The sequence below is a fragment of the Anser cygnoides genome, chromosome 2 (genome assembly GCF_040182565.1).
Source record: "Anser cygnoides isolate HZ-2024a breed goose chromosome 2, Taihu_goose_T2T_genome, whole genome shotgun sequence".
NCBI lineage: Eukaryota > Metazoa > Chordata > Aves > Anseriformes > Anatidae > Anser > Anser cygnoides.
In genome coordinates, this window is record NC_089874.1 from 18084857 (window position 1) to 18104074 (window position 19218).

At 38.7% G+C, this 19218-nt stretch overlaps 1 long non-coding RNA gene across 3 annotated transcripts; it reads left to right on the top strand.

Moving 5' to 3' along the window:
* Window positions 1-8: 8 nt before the first annotated feature.
* Window positions 9-17165, top strand: LOC106048094 (uncharacterized). Of its 3 annotated transcripts, none has more exons than XR_001214059.3 (7): window positions 9-210; window positions 1499-1581; window positions 4293-4516; window positions 5296-5377; window positions 7939-8119; window positions 9616-9766; window positions 13618-17165. It is a non-coding gene; the product is annotated as an uncharacterized lncRNA (long non-coding RNA). The 3 variants fall into 3 exon arrangements; XR_001214058.3 differs by lacking the exon at window positions 4293-4516 and adding an exon at window positions 13323-13366 and having other exon boundaries at window positions 15-210; XR_001214057.3 differs by lacking the exon at window positions 4293-4516 and having other exon boundaries at window positions 34-210.
* The last annotated feature ends 2053 nt before the right edge of the window (window positions 17166-19218 follow it).

Sequence of the window (19218 nt, forward strand, 5' to 3'; positions counted from 1 at the left end):
AGCCCGGGTCCGGCTCCCCTCACGGGGACACGCGGGGACTCCCCGCTGGAGGCGGCCCCGAGGGCTGTGGTGAGCCGAGGTCCCCGCTGGAGGGTGGGGGGGGACTCACAAAATGGAGCCTGAAAGCCCGGGAGGGAGGTGTCGCGTTTCCCGCTCCTCTCCTGCCCCTCGTCACCTCACGGCTAGGCCGGGCGGTTCTCAGACAGAAAGGTGATTTCTCTTCTCACTACATTTAGAAAGACTGTCTAAAAACTCTTTTTTTTTTTTTTTTTTAAATAATGCTGCCTCAAGCCAGCAAGTTGGCTTTATGGCATTTCTGCATCATTCTGTGGCATTGTGAAGTGAGGTGTACTAAAATTTCCTTCACTGAGTAGGAATAATTGTATAACACGTTAAATTCCTGTTCCCGCCCCCCAAAAAGGGGAATGTCTCCGTCTTGAACTTATGTTACTTCAAAGTCAGTTTAAAAAGTTGTCAGGTAGTTTAGTTAACTTAATAGTTCCTAAGCCATTTATACTGAAACACCAGGTTTTGCTCCAAATCAGCAAAGGAAGAAGAAATCGTGTGTTCCATTCTTCCAGTACTGCTGGAGATAAGATAATTATGGCAGAAGGATGGTAGCATTTTAAATTACCACCACTTTTGCACGGCAAATACGTGTCAATGCTTTAAGGAGTAATTGCATTGAAGAAATACAGCTGAGATGGTTCAGCTATACTTAAGAATGCATTTAGGGAATAGTACATTGTTCTACTCCTGTTATTTAAAAACAAACAAACAAGCAAAAAACAACAAAAAAGACCACCCCCCAAAAACAACTGAAGAAACAAACAAACCACCACACACTGTTTAATTGAGAAGCTGGCTAAAATTTACCAGAGACTTTGCTGAACTCCGAACTACATCTTTGGCCAGGCAAAAAATACGTCCCAATCTGCAAACGTACTAGCATTTGAAATATCATGCACAAAGTTAATAAACTCATATTAGTTCAGCAGCTTGGGAGTCTGAGACCCCATGGATAGTGCATATTTTCTTTGCTGACTTTCTTTGCAGTTGTTCTTTTGCCTTTTGGGATCACTATGGTGCCAAGGAAAGAGGTAGTTTAAAAATGCAGAACGGCAATTAAATATTTATCTTTTAAATCATCCCAAGGACAATTTTGAAATCTGCAACTTGAAGCAAACACTTTGCATGTGTTAGAATTATAGCTGATGGTGCATTTTCTTGCCAAAAAGTGTTACTTCACTTCTACGTGTGACCTAGCAGTAATATGGCCACACCCTGACTGTGCTAGTGGTTTCTCACTTATTTTAATTTTCTCAAGATACATGACCAAGTTATTTGTATGATAATGTACAAAAATCTATTCTGGTGATGCAAATGAGCCTTTGTTTCCTCTCTGTGTAGTTTTATTTATTGCTGCCCTCTCTAAGTGTCATAAAATACAAGTTGAGAAAGCCAAATGTTAGTATTTTCCTGCGTTCCTTTTACCTAGCTATGACAGATCAGCATCGTTCTCCCTAAGAGGAACAGTGAAGATGAGAAGAGCACAAGGAAAAGAAAAGCAAGGAGAAAACAGTAAGAAAATCACAGAAATCCCAGAAAATCTTGAATGCTGTTTGAGGTTTTGGGCTGCATTCAGGAGCATGAGCATCGTGCTCCAGTGGGATGGGTGGAGGCCATCATGTGTTCATAAGGAAGAAATGTGGTGAGGGAAATGCTGCAGCAGATATGGACCTGATTAATGACATGGTTAGAGAGAGACAACGTTTGTGGCAAGAGCAGGTGGAGATATGTAATGCTTCCTAATTCGTTTTCTCTGTTCTCAGCTAAAATGAACATGTAGCAGAATCATTCCCCTGAATTTCAGCCGTGTGTTCTGCTCTTCTCCAAATGCTTTTTGTTTTGTAATGGAAAGAAGAGGCACACTCCCCACCCACATAACAATTGTGTGTTTCACAGCAGTTGCATGACTCAAGATTTGACGAGTGCAATCGCAAATTGCTCTTTTCCTTTTCTTATCACTGGAGAGCAGATCACTGGGTAGATACGCTGTCGTTATACACCCGCAGCTCTGGGAGTGTTGTTAATCTGCAGAGTTCTTGTGGATTGCATTTACTGTAATGTAAGTTTCCATTAAGCAGAAGATAATTCAGAGTTAAAGCAGAGCATCTGTTTTTGAAAGGGAACAAACAAATGTTTTTAATGTTGGGAAACCAAAACTCCACTGGCAAAAATGTAATATTTTACTGTAGGTGCACTTCTTTAAGTTTCATTAACATCACTTTATGCACTGATAATGGTCAGCTTTTAAGGCTGACCTTCATTTTCTCACAGGGCAAATGTGACACTGTGTTGACTGTGATCTTACCTGCCATGAGAAACACATGATCAGCCCATAGACCTCATTTTTATCAATGAGAAGGCTGCAGATATATAAGATGTTGCCAAGCCATTGTGCCACTGGCCAACATTTAAAAATAAAAGTAAAAAAAATATATAAAAATTATTCATCTAAATGATGGAGTATCCTCTTTTGAAGTAGCCCTCTGTAGACATGGTGAAGATCTTTAGCACGGTGATTGGAATATCCTCTGGAGTATACCAGATTGCACTAAGACAGCAGGTTTTTTTCAGGAAACCTTGAAGAGGTTGCAATTTGTGCAAAATGAATCACAGCACCACATCAGACTGTGATATCAAGTAAGGGCATTTGGAAATTTTTGTATCTCTGCTTGGGATATTCCTAGATGATAAAGCTGAAAGCAGAAGGTATAGGGATAATCAAGTAGCAAGTACAGGTCTTGTGTTCTTACATTGGGATTTAATTCTATTGCAGTTTTATATATATACATATATGTATATATTCCTTTGTGATTATGCAGTAATGCAGAGAAACTGTAAACTATTAAACTTTCCTATGAGAAAGATGGAAAGCTCTCATTTGAGAGTTTGTATGTAAGCAATTACCAGAAAGAGCTTTTGAAGAATTACTGTAAAACAAATTTAAGTAAATTGGATTGGATTGGATGCAGAACCTTGTTAACAAGTACATCACATAAATCTTCAAATAAAAAAAAAATAAGGAAGAAGCAGAAATTCAAGGGCTGAAGAACAGCCCTTCTGTCCATCCGTCTTTCCATCCTTTTGATTTTCATATGCGCTTTTTAATTTAGGAGACCGCAGTTATATGGATAGAGGCAGCTCTTGATAAAGGAACGTAATTATTTGCCTTAGTGAAGGGAACAATGCACCAGCTAATCAGAGAAATCCACTTACAGAGATACTGCGTTAGCAGGAATCCTGAAGCTGAGGTGCAGTTAGTAGTATCAGAGTGAGCTGAAGTCAAGAATTATCTTGTGTCAAAGAACATGAAAGACAAGAAAGTATAAGGAACAGTAGAGCTACTCTGCAAGTTTGTTTTTCTAAAACAACTAAACGGTATCTGTTGGTCATTCAGAATTGAGAGTTACCCTCCATAACTAGTTTTAGGAAAGTTTACATGAATTTGTTCTTAAAATAAAAAACCAAAAGCAAAACACAACATTTACATGGATGAAAAGCTGAAGAAGAGGCTCTCAGGCTTTTTGAAAATGTCAGTAGTGGAGCTAGAAAATTCGCGCTTTTAACTGCAGAAAATTAGGACAGAAGTAGTTTTGAAAGCTTTACGATCACAGCTTAATTACTGCAATTCTGCGCACTATGAGGATTTGAAGATAATTTCCACTTTCTTGCTTAATTTGTTTCCTTTATATACAGTAGAGTCTCATGTTAATCAGTGGCTTCCCTTTCCATATGTTCAGGCAATTATTTACATGTATAGGCTTTATGCCACTATATTTTCAAAGGCTTTAATTCAAAACCTAGAGATGCGTTTTTCCCTTGGTTCAGTGAGTTTTTGATCAGGTCTCAATTTTCTAGGTCCCGCATATAAGTATCACTCTGTGTACATCCCTATTTCTTGTGAGTGCTTATACATAGGGGATATATATCCCTTTCTGTTATTCAAAATTACCTATTCAGGTCGGCCCATTTCTTCCCAGCAAGAGCTGGGCATCTAACAAAAATTCCAACTGTGGTAGGAAAAGCGTGACCATAACTTGTTTATTAGTTTTATTAATCTTATGATATAATGAAATTGTCTGCACTGTAAATGTTGTTACATAGAAAACTGAAATATCATCTAACTTATTGAGAATGCTACTTGTTATTAACGAAAATTGTAACCTGAGGGTTTTCATTTGAAAATGTCAGCATTTATTATTAACATTGTTTCTTCAACTTTACAGGACAGGCTTTTTGCTATTGCTCAGAGCAGTGTGTACAAAAGTCAGCTTAATGAGAAGCATCATTTTAAATTGGACATTTGATTTTATTAATGCCGTGTGTTAGATTTCACATGTATGACAAACTGAGCATGATAGAAGCAAAGATTGGAAGCTTCTTACTGAAGTGAATACAAAGGGTATTTGAAGACAAAAGAAGATGGGATTACCTGGCTCTGTTAACAGAAGTAAATGAATGATGTATTTTATTCATTTCTAGCTATTCAGTCCTTTATTTGCTCACTTTTTTCCTCTGTGATTCTCTATCCCCTTCCCCTTTTTTTTCCTGATTGTTAAAAAGGCTGTAAATGTGATTTACACAGAAGAATGTTCATTTGAGTTTTCTTCCCTCCAAAAGTCAATCTGTGTGAACTTGTGTGTGAGCCCTTTCTGACATAGCTCTTCTGATCATACCTGTGTTAAACCTTCTTTACTTGATCTGTGTTGACTGTTTGGTTGCATTCATATGAACAGTAAAATTTACCCCACTGCCTGAAGGCTTATCAAAAGACTTTGAAACTCTTACAGGTCTTATTTTGGGTATATAATAGTAGATAAACTGTGCTGGGATTTCTTCTGAGGAGGAGACACTGTATCTCTCAAGCCGAAATGATTGTAAAGTCAGAAAACAACTTCATAATTTTGTTTGGAGATTTCACTTTTTTTTTTGTGTGTCAGAAAGTATCCGTGATGTCCAAGTGTATATTTACTCTTTTTTCCATCTCAGTAGTTAGTCCAACACTTCCCTCATAAGTAAAATGAGAAGAGAGTTTTACTTCTAGTGCTGTGAATATTTCTCTAACATTTCCTAAGGACTAATAATGATGGGCAATTCTCCTTGACTTAGGACTAATTTATAGATGCAGTAATTTAAATAGCCACACGACAAAGTATAAAGTGCGGTGCAGAGTCATTTGTACCAGAAAAATCCTCCAGCAGCTGGTAAAATCTTGTCCTTCGTTTTCAGGTGCAGAGGCTAGGTTGCATCGTTTTGCACAAGCATTTGCTTTTCTGTAACTGCGTGCCAACAGGAGGCTCTGTGGTTTACGGTGAGTATGTCTGTCGCTTAGAGCTGCACTGTATTGCATTCAGCCAGTCGCAGTGTGTGTGCAGGGTGAGGGGCAGTATGAAGAAAGTGGCACTATGTGCCAGCTGGGCTTTCTTTTATAACATGAAGAAGTGAGAAGTGAAGGTTTTGCACAATCTCTACTTATTTCCCATCATCGTAACTGTGTGTCTAACAAACCGATGGAAAACTTCAGAAATAGTCTTTAGACCTATTTTTTTTTCCAGAGCAAATGATCCTGGAAGTTCCTGCAGAGTAGATTTTAGGTGTATGGTCCTTACTTACTTCTCACAAGGGTCCAAGGTAGGGAACAGAACTTTCCTGAAGTCGCGCACTAAATCTAGAAGCAGATGGGGAAAACTGAGAGTTTCATCTTCTTGCTCCACCTTAAAGGGAAGTGAATATGAAGTTAGCTCAGTCATATGAATTTAACGAGTGATTTGGTTTGTTTAATGGATTTGTTTTGGGTAGGATGTGCTGCATTAATCCCTCTTTGTAGATGACCGAAGCAAATATTTATTGCTAGCATGGCATTTGGCAGAGGCACAGTATTCTGATGAGGTAAATATGGAGAAAGGTAATTTTGGCTGATGCTGTTACTTCACCTCCCAAGTCCAATATCAGTCCAAGAGCTTGTGCCTCTGATCATTGGAGGATGGAAAACTATAGACATGGCTGGTGTGGAAACTGGTTTCGCAACAGGCTTTTTTCATGCTTAGGGCTTGAATTGGTGTGGTACATGGCCATAAGACATCCTCTAGACATCAGAATCTTGTTTAAGGAATGTGGTTTGTTTGTTTGTTTCCTTTAATGTGTCTTCCACTATGCCTGCTAGCTTTAAAAGTTTGATTATTATAGTCAGAAGAGTACAATTACCGATATGCAGTTACAATATCCTCTGTAATTAGTAGCTATTTGTCCTCTGTGGACCTGGCTCTTGCTTATCAGTTGTTCCAAGGAATGACGGAAATGCAGCCTGAGGAAGGGAGACTCACCGGGAGCACTTGTCTCCCAGTGCCAACCACCACATCAACTTAACCTACACGGGACAATGGAATAAAGCTTTTTGGTAGCAGTGACACAGAGGACACAAACTGAAGTTCTCATGACTCTCTTGAGCAGGATTCAGATATCCCTGTGAACTTCCATGGCACTGGTTTTCTTCAGTAAACGTGAGATATCTGCTGAGTTTCTGTCCCGTTTGAAAAAATATTTAGTGATCTTAACGTGCCCATCCACTTGTATCCATCTAAGCAGTCAGTCAGTAGGTTGCAGAGGCCGTCACAGAACCACAGAGTGGTTTGGGATGGAAGCGACCTTAAAGATCATCCAGTTCCAACCCCCAGACTGATTCTCACTGTCATGATTTTCACTGTCCTATTTTTCTCACCATCATGATTCTCACTGTCCTAATTTTACCCTTCATGAAAACCAAAGAAGCTGCTAATAGTATTTGTCTCTGAAGTACCAAAATTAGTGTCTGTGTGAGCACTCAGAGAGCAGCTCACACTTCTGAAAAGTGCAGACTTAGATGGAGATTGCTCAACCATCTTAACCCAGATACCTTCAGGCCTTATTTATGGCTTCTGCAAAAAGGCAGGAAGGTGGGGCTTCTTGTCTTCTGAGGGTGTGTGTGCGGGGAGAGAGCACGAATATCAACACCCCGGAAAGCAAAATATTGACTAATCTCTTCCTAGCATGGCTACAGTTAGGGGCAGCACAATTATAGCTTCACCTTTAGTTTTTGAATGTACGAAGCATTTAAATTCTGATATAATATATATATTAAAAAGCACATTAAAGCTGGTACTATGCTAGACAAACTTAAAAAAAAAACACAACAACAAACACAACACTTTAGCCATACTGTTGATTTTTAATATATTCTAGGATTGCTCAACCTTAAACACATCTGTTTCATGATACCTTAGAATAAATATCTGCAACAAATAGTGGAAGCCATATATCTATTTTAAGATCTCCATTACTGTTAAAATACATTGTATTTTGAAACGAGCATCGATATTTTGGAATTTGGATACACAGACAGTCTTTTCTCGTAGGTCCCAATGACCCTAACCAACTTATGGCCTAGCAGTGCAAGTTGAGTCTACAGAAAAGGTCCCTGTAATATAAAAAATTGAGGCTAAGGGCTTTGTCATAGCATACAGGTATCCTTTATTAGCCAGCTCAGAACACAGTGTTAGGTTTGTGTAAGAAAGAGGACAATAGTTAAACAAATAAATATTCATCAGTTTCTCCCCTACCACAATATTGTTTGTTAAATGCTAAAAGAAAAGCTGCTTGTTAGAGCTTAACACACTGCGGCTGTGGTCTCAGCTCATGCTTGACAGTCTACACTGCTACTGGTAAATAAGTATAAGATTCCGGAGGAACTTTTAAATTTCACTTTAGTCGATCAAATTTTGCCTCCATGATTATCTGAATGGTAGTACATACCCTGCTCAAGTATGGTACAGCTGAGCTCTGAATATTGCTATGAAAAATCTGGGGACCTTGACCTTCCTATTCTCTCTTCTGCAGCCCTCCGTGGCCTGTAGTTGGTGCTGGACTGCAACCAAATGTCTGTGAGCCATGCAAGAGTCAAGCTGAGACTTTCCTTCCACTGTTCAGAGGAATGATATCAGAGGAATGATACCTTTGGCTGCATGCATCACTTTTACTCAAGACTAGCATCTCACATGATTCACAAGAGCATAAGACAGTGAGTGATCCACTGAGATAGATAGAAGTATTAAGCTAACAGTGTTTTCCAGATGGTGCTGACAGTACAGTTTCCCAAAAAATACAAGTTGAATATGAGGTCTATTTGAATTTAATAAAATCAATGATATATGAAAGAGGAACTTTAGAATAGCTTTGTTAGTATTTTTTAACTTTAGTCAGAGGAAGTGAATTCTCACTTCCCCTTCCATTGAATAACTCTAATTTCTATATTGCACAGTTGCAATCTACAGTTCATATTATTTTTGGAATATGGTTATAATTAATATATTAAATATTGTCATATTTTCTTTATATGATAGCTTGAGTGTCCAGTTGTCAAAAAACATTTGTATTCTTGTCCAGTGACACAACCTTCTGCTGGCCACAATAGAGCTTCCAGTGACAGCAAGGAAAAACAAGCTTTCACTCACCAGCAGAAATCAGAATCATTCAACAGCTAAAGTATATCAGCCAGAATAAAATGCTTTACCAGTCTTTGGTGTTCCTGGAGATGAGGATTCCCATGTAATAGCTATGTCAGTGGTAATTATGAGAGTTGTTGCAGAACACACTAAGGCAGGATGTGGCTTTAGTTTTCTGGGTGAATTTTTTTTTGCAGCAAGTGTTTCAAATAACGTAGCTTGCCTTTGAAAAAAGAAAAAAAAAACGTGTTTCTTCTGGTTTAAAAATATGATAGGCATGATAGACCCTTTGGTTGATAATTTTTCTCTGAAGGTGAGCAGATTATTTTCTCAAATAGGCTTAAATAGCTTGAAGCTCTTAACCAATTTTGTCCAGGATTTTCTGGAAAAGGGGCATGTTCTGTTTTATGGCTCTATTTCAGCAAAGCATTTAAGGAAGTACTTGTCCCATACCTGTGTTCAGTCCAATATGCTTCTTTGGACTGAAGCGTAGCATTAACATTCTTTGATACGTGATTGTGATAGCAGTTGTAAACGTTATCAATTACTTTATTCACCTACCTGCTTTTTAAAACACTCCTGTCTGGGTGGTGTCCCAAATCGCTGTAGTGGTCGGACAGTTACATCTGTGATAATGCTTAGAGATTTTGAACAACCAAAAGAGAGCACCTCTCGTTGGTCTCCATCAAAATATAGTGTAGGTATGTTTAATGAAATGAGAGGGCTTGTGAATTAGGAAGGGTTTTCTATTCTTTGAAAGCAACAATGCCTATCAAAAATGACTGGCATTGTCAATGTCAAAATAGAAATAAAAATTAAAAAAGAAATAAAAGACTTTGCCTTTATTGTTGAACTGTTTGTAGGAACATTCTAAATGCCCACTAAAATTTTAAAGACTTCTTCAGTGCATATGCAAAATTAATGAAGAAACAAGAAGAGAAAAACAAAGAAAATGCTGGTTTTTATCCATTTTAATGGAAGAAACATATTTTCAGTTTTTACTCCTATTCAAAAGCAGGTTTTCTGTGTTTATTTTTCTTTTTTCTCTTTTTTTATATCCAATATGGAACAGAGCTGGAGTCCGTACATTGGGTGCTCATACATTGGAGCCCCTGGTGGACAAGGACCAGAAGCTTTCAACCTGCAAATGAACACCTGTTCTGCTTAAAGTTACTGACCAATGTGAAGAGACACTAGAAAGATTGCAGATGTATTTCATTCAGGTACGACATAAAAGGGTGTCAGAACTACCAAAAGAGCAGTAAGAGACTAGCTGTGGGTAAATTCAGTTTGTCAATGCTAGGGACTAGCACAAGTAGCAAGGAGAGGAGGCCGCCTTTCGGTGCATGGAGATTCATGACTGGTGACACAAAATTGCATGATTTATCATTTTGCGTTGTATTTCTGGGCTCTTTTGTGAGATCCAGAGGGTATCTTCTTACTCCAGTCCATGTTTCAGTACCCTTGCTTGTTCTTCATAGCACCTGACTCTATGTGTAGGCTGACCTTTCCCTGAACGAAAAACAATTACAAAATAAGGTACTTGTCAATGTGAATGTACCTGAAAGAAATTTGGTGTTTATACTCTAAGCTTTCTTGTTCATGCTGAGGTTTCTGTTTCTGCTCCCTTTTTGCCTCTAAAATTATTCTTGTCTCTCTTGTTATCTCTGAACACAGCTCAATTTTTTTGTGTACATTCTTCAGTATTATTTTTGCTCACTTTCAAATGAAATCTCTTTGCAGCAGCATTTAGATTATCCCCAGCTGTCAGAGATAGTACCTTTCTAAATACTGGTAGCACTAGTAGAGTAGTAAGTACATGTACTGCACTGTACTTGATTAAAAAAAAATCAAAAAACAAACAAAAAACACAAAACAAAACAAACAAAAAAACAAACACCCAACAACTTTTGAAGAGGCTTTTTAGAAGTTTCAGGTGTGAAGAATAAGACATGAAGGCTCTTGGAAATTTTAATAAATGGGCGAAGGAGGGGTGGGAGCTGATACGTCCATAATGAAGGAGGTCATGGTGAGTATGGAGAGTCTCTGGAGGGACCTGAAAGTGAAGATAAACAGCTTCTGTTTGATGTAAGTGCGAAGCCAGTGCCAGCCGAGGAATGCAGAGACATAGTGATAAAAACAAACCAACAAATAAACCAAACAAACAACTATAACAACAACAAAACCACCTACTGTCAGGCCTAGAAACAAACAAACAAACAAAAAAAGCAAAAACCATCTTCTGAGCCAGAAAGAATAAATGTCGGGGAAAGACCACATCTTGAGACCAAGGATAAGGATATGAAGTGAGAGCCTTGCTTCAAGCTTTGACATAGAGAAAGACAAATAGACATATCTATTTTAGAGTTATTGCAAAGAATGAATCAGCAAGCTCTATATACAGCTGATCTGGCAGGATGTGGATGTATGATTGTGTCAAAGATGATGCCCAATTCACTACACGGAAGGAAAGCACATAGAAGCACATTTTTTCTTAATCTCTTCATTGGTTCACCTTTCTCTTAAAGAGGCAACTCAAAAGTAAGCTGATGGCTGGATAGAGAGACAATTTGAAAAGCATACGTTGAAAGCAAGCCTGAAACATATAAATGTGCATTCCAAGTAAATTTAGCAACTGGCATGCACTGATTTTTGAATTGTTTTCACTTACATGATATATATTTGATTTGTTACTTGTGAAAATCCAGCTCTACAGTTTGTTCCAGTGGAGTGTTGAAAATGTAATAGGACTTCTAGAGAATATTTTAGCATCTTAATCTTCATATTTTTCCCCATATTCTGTTTTCTTTTTCTTTCCTATGCAGAAAGAATTCATTAACAAGAATGCAGACATACAAAAGGAATGTCTCATTTATGTGAACATTTGCAACTTTGGGAGTATGTTCTTGTCTCATAAAGTGAAGATAGTCTTGTTTTACAATACCGTATTCTACTTTTCCTCTTTAAAGGTCATATGAAATAAAAAGTGTAATCCTCTTACACTAAAAATGAAAATTTCCATAGGTTTATTCTTTCTTATAGGCTTCTTTTCCTCTAGTAACTATGGGTCTTACATTCTCCAATGTATCTGCCCTGAACGTTTCTATAAAGTTAAGGAAGCCTCCTCTTTCCCTTAGTGTACAAAGAGTGGTATTTAAGCAATGGAGAGTGAGGTGAAGGGGCCAAAATAGGGTTTGGAAGACCTCAGTTGGTTTTCCAAGTCTGCCACTGGACATTTGTAACCGGGTTGCTAAAGACATTTAAAGCCACCTAAAAATGTCAAAAGAACTAAATGTCAGCTCAGAATGTAAAACGATATTTGGCTCCCAAACTCCTGGAAATCTGCACCTTAGCTGCCTATGATTCAGATCCTTGTGGGTGAAAAATAGAGGGAGGGGAGCACTGCTGCAGGTCAGAGATGTGTTCTGAACACATGTGCATAAGACTATGACCTTCTTACAAACTCTGGCCATGGAAGTACCTATGAGGGCTTGATAGGTTATTGAACCACAGCACAGAAACTGTAACACAGCTCCTGAAAATACGGAGCAAACAGAATGTAAGGGGAACTGATGTAGTACATGAGAGGAAAGATATAGATATTTAGCCTGCTCAACGGCCTTTTTCTTTATAGAAACAGCATTATTGCCAGGTTAATATTATTTCTAGAAACAGAGGCCAAAACAAACACTTTTCTTGGACTATCTGATGAAAATCTATCTTGAGTAGAATAAACTCAGCTGGGTCTTGATCAATCGGTGTTTGAAACATTTCCAGTTTGACTGTTAATGTGTTTTTTTGCCAAAATCATAGCCTTTAAATTTATTTTAAAACTACATTGTTGAGAAAAGTCTTTGTAATTGATCCTAGCCTATTTTTAGGATTACCAAAATAAGGCCTTGGGTCTTGATGGTGGGCAAATAGCCATACTGAAAAAAGATCCATAAACATCTCACAGCTTGGAGCAAAGATCAATGTAAACTGTTTACAAAGGGTATTTGAGAGACCACCAGACAGTGGAGCATTATTGAGAATAACTTTTTTGAGTTCCTGTGCAGAAATCTAAACTACTAACCAAGGAAGCTAATTTGCTTTTCTCTTATACAGCAAGAGTGTAGTTTGTCTCTTAAAGAGAAAACTGAATTCTTCTTATTTGACAGAAAGGCACTAAGACAAGCTAATAAGAGATCTGTTTGTTGCAAGTGGTTTTATAGAATATATATATTGTGTGTATTCCAATAAATTGGAATACACACAAAACGATTGACATCTGTAGTAAACTTCCTTCACATGGGGTAAATGAGGATGAAGTCTACAGTATTTAGCAGCTTGAATAGTTTTAATTTGTTTGTCTTTTCCAGAATAGCCCTCACTCTCTATTTAAAAATAATAATAATTAAAAAAATCTAGCCTTGCATTCAGAAATGCACAGGTCTAAACTGTCAGCTGGTACAATGGTGACTATCTTTGCAGAAGCATTTCATGGTGTGTTCAGTTGTTCTTAGATGAACTGGAAACACATAAATACTCCGTGGTATCACTCTTGTGCTGTTTGTCCCTTTGTTAGTCTGGAAAACAAGAAATTCTCGTGAACTAAAAGAGAGGAAGAGCATGGCCATAGCAATTATTACAACTGGAGTTTTATTCCCATTTTTGCCCTGAAAACCAAAAGAACCAAGATGCATTACTGTCTTTCTTGTAACTCTGTAGCTTTTTTGGAATTGTGCTACTGTAAGTTATGGGGAAAAAAAAAAATGTTTTTTTTGTTCTTTTTGTCAGCCTTGAGACTGAATGATGATCTTTTCAGCATTAGTGAAATACAGGTAATAATCAATTTTTTGAAATTTTGAATTTCAGGTTCAGGCCCTCATTTTTAACAGTAGCTCTATATTTGTCTAAAACAAAGTTTACCTTGGTTAGATTCCATTTCTTCATTATTGGCCAGTGTTTGACGCATTGTTTTTGACTGTTAGACATAAATTGATAAGGGGAAGGAACTTTCCCCAAAACTTTTCAAAATCTTAAGTATATGATTTTTAATATAGTTATTGTCGTTGTTGTTTGTTTGTTTCAGGAAGAATAATCTTAACAGAATCCAGCAACTAAAGCAACATGTAAAGATGCCCATCTTTTCCTACCTCCATATTGACAAGGAAGAGGCTTGGAAGTTGATGTTAGGTCTCTTATTTTGATCTTGTTTATAACACAAGTCAGAAACCTCTACACAAATACTCTCTACTAACCCAAATATTTTTTTTTGTTCTGAAAAAAAGCATTGTTTTTGTGATTTGAAGACTTCTAAAGGTAAAGAATTCAATCTTGCACCCAGCTAGCTCCAGATTTTTTTCCTACTTTGGTTTTCTACGTGAAATCCTGACACCATTTATAACTCTGTGTGCTTTACCGTTGACTTTAGTGTATCCAGACTTTTTCCTCATTTTTTTTCACTTGTGTTAGCTTTTAAAAATGTTTTCTTTAACCACCATCTTATTTCCCTCAAGGCCCTTTGATGTACCAAGAGTAGTTGCAACATTTTAGTCCAACCTATACCATACTTACATATGTTTACTTTTGTAGGGGCCATGGAGTTTTGGTAGGTGGTAACCTGCCAGTGATTTATTGTGTACCAAATATTTAACACATAAGCATATACAAAACCAAAGCTTTATTAAGGCAGAAAAATAAAACTTTCATGACTTAGGAAATGCCAGAATTAAGACTGCTTATGTGAATTCATTTCTGTCACATTCTTTGCATACAGTATACAGCTTTTTATATGGCCTCTACACTTTTTTCCATAAACCACTGCCAGAGGCAAACACCTACCAGAGTATATATCAGCCCAAACAGTTAAAAACTGGCAAAAGTACAAAAAACTCAAAGCAGATCTAAAAATGAAAAAATGGGAGACAGTTTTACTAGTAAGTGATACTTTCTGCTACTTCTGTAATGAAAAAGAAAGACAACAGTCTACATTTGAGGATGACCATTAGAGTGAATATATGGGAGGAAATACAGAGTTAATAAGGAATGGTTAGGTGTCTCCTGCACTAGATTAAGTTTATTTAAAAGATGTGCAGGGACCCTGCTCCACAGTTCAGAATAGCCCAAATGTACTTTTGATGTGACGTACCTAAAGCACACCTTCCTCTGGTAAGAAAAGACCTTCTGTATGAGGCTGTTGAAAAGAACAGATCTTCCAAAACTGAATTCTTGAGTTGCTCGGGGAAATCTTTTCTTACAGCTTGCATACAGTTTCTACTCGCATGATGTAGGGACTGTGCAGAAAAAGACAGAATCCTTGTTAAGGTCGTTAGTTCTGGAGAATTTCTGGGCAGCCTGGTAATCTGTATTTAACTGTAAGCCTTCAAGGTAGAATGCAAAAATCTCTGTCCAAGAGATTCTCTCTATCCAAGCACAAATATGTTAACAAGTAGCTGTGCTCGTAGTGCTCACGTGTGGTGTTGCTGAAGCAAGTGCAAGCTGCGATTAGGAGATCAGCAGAAGGTGACCCAAGGGCTGTTGTTTTAGGAGGCTGATTTGTAGTACCTAACTAATGCTGATCAGCTAGCCAAGCCTGAGATGTTTTCATCATTGTGTCATCCAGCTCCGAATGCATCTCTTTGGAAACGCCATTCAGCTGGAATGCTTTCTGTCAAAAGTTGCTGGTTCGTTGAGAATGAAACATCTCATGAAAGCTTATCTTAGAAAGCTTTATAATGCAATACAGATAACTTTTGATGGTTCTCTGTTAGGTGGATTGGCTGCCAGTTTTCCATTCGTCAGCTCTTCTCCTGTATGGTGACCTCTTCCTTGTCTCAGGGACCCAGGGAATGCAGGGACCTCCTGGGGCTCAGGGCTCCAGTGCACTAGAGAAAATTGTTACTTTTTTGGAGTGCTGTGAATCGTTGTTTCCCAAATGAAATTGCTACTGGAATGCCTATTTCGCAGGCAGTATTATAATAGTTTTCATTCTAAAAGGGGGCAAATTGAGATTTCAAAGTGGTGAGATTTCTCAGAAAATGCAATTTCTGAGCTGTAACATGTTCTAACCATCTGCAACTTCTAAGTACTAACAGTATGCTCCAGCTGAGAAATCACAGTATAGGCAGAGTCTGAGAGCCTGAAGGCTTGTCCACAGGGCATGTGCAGTTTGCTTGGAAAAAGCAGTTGCAACACAGAGCATGTCTGTGGAGCTGTATGCAGCCTGGTGAGCCGGTGCTGAGCAAATTAGCACAGCAATATGATGCAGCACGCTGTTGTGCAGAAAAACTACATAGGGTTACGGAAACACTGAAATAGTATCAGTAAAGAACTGTGCTTGCAGCAACTAACTGTATTTCCTAACAAAGCGTACTAACTCCAGTATGCTGCTGTGTTGCTAAACAGCACCTGCATCTACTGCTTTTCAAGCTCTGGTGTGTGCGTTTGCCCACTCAGCTATAATACAAGAAAGAACTACATTGTGAAAAGGATCTGGTTTTCTCTCAGCAACTGAAGAAGAAAGTTTGTATTTCATGTTTTCGTACTATTTTAACCATGCTGTGTTGAAAAGAAGTGTAACTTACAAAGACTAAACTTTTACTAGCATCCTAATGATGCTATTTTTTAATCAACTTACACAAAAAGTATTTTAGATGCTCCTTTAATTGTTTTAATGATCATATCATTCTCAAACTTGCTTAGAAAGGGGGGTTCATTTTTGTTTGTAGCTATGCTGCAGCATTGGGTGCTATTGCTTCTGTGTAGGTACGGCTCGTCTGTGGTCTATGGCATCGACCTTCTAACACAGAATAACTGTGTACTTTCCTTTCTTCTGACTCTCTGTACCCATATGCTGAGGTGACTCAACTTCTTCCTGTGTGTGACTGAGCAACAATAAAGTATATCCTTTGAACTGTGTTGTTTCCCATTTTTATTATTTGCATGAAAACCTAGCATCTCTGTGGAGCTATTGTTTTATTACTGTCATTGTTCAGTAGGGGCTTTCTGCATCTTCTCCGTTTGGACACTCGTGAGTTTATATTTCTTTCCCCATACCAACTAGAAGTAATCTGTCAGCCATGAAGGGATGACAGTCTCAACGTCTAAGGGAAGTTGGCTATCTCATGAAATTTGATGACAATTCTTTACAGAGGACATAGCAGAGAGTAGCACTGCTTCACCGATGTGGAGCTCTCCCCTGTTTATCTACTTGTTCAGTCTTGTAAGGCATGATTACAGGCAAATTAGTCATCGCAGCTATCATTGCATGGCATTTTGCATGACATAAAATCATTCAAGGAAAGAAGGAATAAAAGCTTGAAGTCTATCCTCTCTGTAACTCTAGGTGATGGCTCTTTCAGAAGAAACTTGTCAGTCCCTAAGCACATACTATTAATCAGCTCAACAGTACTTTTGATTAGCAATCCTTTTACAATGTACAGAATACACTGCTTGAAAGACAGTCAAGAAATAAAAACTGAAGGTTCGTGGACATTAAAATGATTTTTAAACAGGAAACTCAGCAAATCTGAAAGCGCCTTGGAATACGAATTTGATAATGCTTTGAAAACCAGTGAAGGGTACAAGGTGTTGAGTAAAATGCTGGCTGGTACTGAGTTACATGTATTACAGCAGGATTTATTTCTTCTTATTTTCTTGTCATTCCTTTCTTATTTAATAACCATGCAAAATTCACAATAGCTTTAATGGAAAAACTTGAAGCTATTCCAGTGCTTTTCATCTGGTTTATAATTATTTCTTTATCTAATTGATCAATCTTCTTTGTAAATCAACATTTACAAAAAATGACAGTAATAAGCATTTTTTTAGCCTGAAAAACAAAGTTGTGTAAGAAATAAATAATTGAAAATGACCAGACAAAAGTAATAGTTTCGGGTTTTGATTAAAGAAAAATGCATTTATTGAAAGTTATGCACTGTAAGCAGTCCTGAGGGTTGTAACAGTACTACAGATTGCTATCTAAGCATGTCTGTAAAGCTTGTAGGATCAAATAATCGCAGGACTCAATCTTTCATAAAAGATTGTGAAAAGAATGCAAAATGGGGCTTAGATCGCACCTGCCGTGGAATTTTTCCTAAACTGCTGCATGGTTAAACTAGGGATTTGAGAAACATGAATCATATTAAGCAATCATACTTATGTGTACCTGCGTTGTGTGGTTTTTGTTATCCACATTACAAAATATTGTCCAACATCAAACATGCTTGACACGGGCTGTCCTGACTTTTGCAAAGCAGTGGCCCATGCCAAGAGCGCGCACACAAAATAAAAGTACTTGAAAGCATCCAACTGCCTGAAGCAGCTGAAAACAAGAAGAAAGCAGAAAATTTGTGTCGTTTGTCGGGTTTTGGCAAAACAACCCGACTTCCACAGCGGGCAGCGCCCGCCCGGAGGCCGCGGTGTAGGCCCCGCCGTGAGGCCCGCGGGGACCCCGCCGCACCGGGCCCGGGGGGCACCGGGGGGCGACCCCTCGGTGGGGCCGGGGCCAGGCACGGGGTCCTGCTGCCCTCTGCTGGCTGCCGACCCCCCGTCCCCGGCCCCCTCGGCCCCCGACGGGCTCTGGCAGCCCTGGAGGAGTTGCTGGGCTTCTGTGAAGGGTCTCCATGGACTCAGGGAGAGGGATGTGGGCTGAGCAAAGGGAGGCACTGGGGTCGTTGTGTCTCCTTGAAGGTGGTGTGACGATTTGGAGTTTCTCCTGGGTTTGTGTGCTGGTTCAGAGCAGCAGGGCATTTTCTGAAGCAGTTATCTCCCTCTTCTTATGATGGTCAGTTTTGGTGCTTGCAGAGGAGGTCCTTTTCGTAGGAACCTAACATAAACTCCTTTCTGGACAGACACCAAATGGGCACCAGTACCGAATTGTGGTGGTAGGGGTGCAATGACTGGTTTTCTGCATGAATTCAAATCACCATAAAGTCTGAGGTAACCCGCTCCAAACTGCAAGTAGTATAGATGTTGGGGCCTCCTCACCTACTTCTTTGATCTGAGCCACTCCTGTTGTGCTGGTGAACACAGCCAAGCCTAAAAGTGCTGTGAAGCGAAGAAAAACGCACAGCACCAAACCATCTTGCAAACACATGAAGGACTGGCTCTCCCTGCTTACAAAGAGCCCGTGTAGGGGAGGAAAGCAAGAGTAGGGTACTTACTGCTTTATGTTTATTGACATACAGCGGTATGGATCATTGGCAGGTTTGCTGGTGACTCTGAGGCACCTATGTACTTCTACAGACAGTATCTACAAATGTCATATAGCTTATATACTGTGTACTAGACATCAGCAACTAGACATCAGCAGAACATCTCTCTTGTTTTTGGGTCTATTTAATTGCTACATACTTTTTTTTTCAGTTGTAAAGGAGAGCATACATGGTTTTATGCTGCTTGTCAAACCGATGGTAGAATTTCACCCTACTGCACTCTGCAGTACAGACACTTCCAAAGTCAAAACACAAGCATGAAGCAGTACTCTTACTTGCGCTGTCATGGACATGATGGTGTATATATATATATATATATCCCCTTTGATATAAATGATGAAGCAGGGACAGGAACAGGTGTAGAACCACACAAATTACAGGATCTTGCTGAAGAATAAATTTAACAGCCAAATTCTGTTCTCATTATAGCCAAGAATAAAAACGATTGCACTAAAGTTTTATTGTAAATTGGAAGC